Source organism: Physcomitrium patens, chromosome 9, assembly GCF_059467195.1.
Source record: "Physcomitrium patens ecotype Gransden chromosome 9, ASM5946719v1, whole genome shotgun sequence".
NCBI classification, from domain to species: domain Eukaryota; kingdom Viridiplantae; phylum Streptophyta; class Bryopsida; order Funariales; family Funariaceae; genus Physcomitrium; species Physcomitrium patens.
In genome coordinates, this window is record NC_143418.1 from 10597579 (window position 1) to 10600422 (window position 2844).

The 2844-nt window shown below is 36.8% G+C and overlaps 1 long non-coding RNA gene across 3 annotated transcripts; it reads left to right on the forward strand.

Annotated features, from left to right (window-relative positions):
• The first annotated feature begins 375 nt into the window (after positions 1 to 375).
• On the forward strand, positions 376 to 2567 carry LOC149988370 (uncharacterized). 3 transcript variants are annotated; one of them, XR_016504760.1, is made up of 3 exons: positions 898 to 1430; positions 1828 to 2080; positions 2171 to 2567. It is a non-coding gene; the product is annotated as an uncharacterized LOC149988370 (long non-coding RNA). The 3 variants fall into 3 exon arrangements; XR_016504761.1 differs by having other exon boundaries at positions 376 to 2026; XR_016504759.1 differs by having other exon boundaries at positions 1828 to 2567.
• Positions 2568 to 2844: the final 277 nt, after the last annotated feature.

Sequence of the window (2844 nt, forward strand, 5' to 3'; positions counted from 1 at the left end):
ATATTATTTAAAACATATTAAAACTAATTTATTTCTAACTACCATAACTACCATAGGTGGCTTTTACTTCCTATAGTAGTTTTAACTACTTTGACTTTTCTACACATGGGCAACTAATGACTTTGCTTTTCACACTTTCTTATTTTTTTCTAACTTTATTTATACTTGCTTCTATAAGTTGTTATTTTTATACTAATTTTATTCCTTCACATACATCTTCTTAATAAAATAATATCTAAATTTTATTAATTATAATTTCTAAAATTAACATTACTTTTTTCTTCTATAATTAAATGTTTCTATCCAATTTATCATTAATAATTATCTTAATTTCTTGAAAGCCTTCTATATTTTTCCATTATTTACGATAAATAATAGATTTCTTGATCTTTAGCTTATATTTTTTTTTTTGTAATGCATTCTTTTCATGCTCTAAAGCTCTTTTTTCCTTCCAAAACTGCATATTATCAGTAAAAATAAAAAATAATTTATCATCTTGCATATGACTTATATTGGGCCTATTGTAATTATTATCTTACTTGAATTGTTGTGAAATTTGCTTGGCTTCTTTAGATATGTTGTCATGTCTTTTATATTTCTATAATTTTTATTTTTATTTTGTAAAGGACTAAATTCATGCCATGCTTGTGCATTTAATGACAACTTTAATTCCTGTTTATTTTATAGGTTAGAATTTAATGAAAGGTGGCCATTTTTAAATGGCCATTCTGACCCTCTTCCACTAGTAGCAGATATCTGAGGTGGTGGTGGAGCCGCCTTGGATATCCCTAATAGAAGTAGCATACACTCCAAAGGATGGCGACGAAAGCCACTACCTCTCTTGCCATCCACAGATGGGATGGAGGGGAGGCCTTCAAGGCTGTCGCCCCTATTTCCATCTCGATGGAAGGGGTGAGTCACTGCTGCAGCAACTATCTTGCCGTCCATCCTTGGATGGAAGGAATGAGTGACCGCCACTGCCATCACCATTGCACCCATTCATGGGCAAATAAGAGGGAAGGCCGTATTGGCTTTCTTACATCATTGTGCTGTGGTTGTTAGTTGCGATTTCGGAGGCATGCTAATCGAATCCGTGCTAGAAGCTCTTGAAACTTGCATGAATTTGGACTCTACCAAAGGAGCGTTGTTCCAATGTTTCTACGTATTCAATCTGGTTTTTCTAGGGCTGGATTTTGACATCCCATTGAGTAACTGGCAGTTCCAATTGTCGCTTGTCGTGACATTGTGAGCCTGTTTTCTGTGCAGATGGAATAGTTGATGCATTCAATTGCCCAGAGTGAGTAAGAGCGGGCGTACTTGCCGTTAGTGGAGGATCTTCAATGCCGAGATGTTTTGTGATGAAGAGGTTTGTCATCGTGCGGCAGTTTCTGTATGATAAACTTGACTCTGGAGGTGCTATTTTCTCGGAGGTAAAACCATTCATCTTTGCGTGGTCGGGGTTTTTGCAATTGCGACAAGTGCTGCTGTCGAGATCTTACGTGGGAAGTATATGGTGTTGGTTGTTATAATCTCTATGAGTCGTGCTGTCAACAATTTGCGCAAGGAATGTAGCCTTGCCTTAATTGCCAAAAAATCTCGATTGAGTAAATGGAGGGAGGTGTGCCGGCAATATGGATTCAGTAAGGTCATCCGCCGCAAATTTGATTTTGGGACACAAATATTGATATGCAACAATCGGAGGACAATTTTTACAAGCTCCCAATTCATTTTGAATGGCGATTGCCGAGGTCGGATCTAAAATTATTGTTACACTACTTGATGGTTGTTATATTTTGTTTGAATTATTTTTCCCTTGTTTTATTGTAGAGGCGGAAACGCTGTTTTATTTTTCTTCAAGTTACTCCTTGGATTTTCTGTGAGGTGCTCGAAAGAGATCGCGAGCATCGCCGTGCAATTTTTGACCAAATCCTGGCCAACTGTTTGAACGAAGCCTAGCCAAGATCTTCGACAATACCCGGCTAGAGTCATTGATCAAAATCCGGCTAGGATCTTCTATCAAAGTTCGGTCAGGATCTCCCATTAAAATCCGGCCATGGTCTCCTATTGAAACTCAATCAAGGTCTTTCATTGAAACTTGGCCATGGTCTCCCATTGAAATTTGATCAAAGTCCTCCATTGAAACCTGATCGAATCCTTGGATTTTGGCCAGGTTGGGACTTTTTGTTAGAGCCCGGCTGGAGCCTCTCGATGAAACCTTACTGAGGCCTAAAGTTGAAACTTCACAACCTCCAGATGAAATACAATCGAATCCTCCTGTTAAAGGGTGGCTAGTCCTGACGAACAATATTTGAGTTGGTTGTCAACTTGTTCCTTGCTTGTACCTTTAATTGATACTTGGTTCAGCTTTTCCAACAGTGGTTGGCCGGAGTTGTTTAGTGAAGGTACACTTGGTACACTAGTTGGTACCTGGCAGCATTGAACTATGGATATACTTTGTGCAAGTGGCAAATAACAGTCTGCTTGCTTGTTTCTCCATTCAGTTTACTTTTTCATGTGCCGATACTTTTTTAGTGTTTACTAATGATGACAAACCCTTACAATCCAAATTGGTATATTTTTCATTTCTTTCATTAGGAGTAATCAGAGTTATCATCTCTTTTGGCACACAACTATCATCATGTGAATAAATAACGCATAGATCTTTAAAAATAAATCATAATTTATCTTTTGTATCTATTATAACTTCTCTTCTTATTTCATGAACTCTTTTTTCTTTTTTCTAATATAAATTCTTTTGTGTTAAAATTGCTTATATGATAAAACAATCATTAAACCGACAGAGTTGTAAATTTTCAACATCTCTTGAGCATAATGCCTAAAATT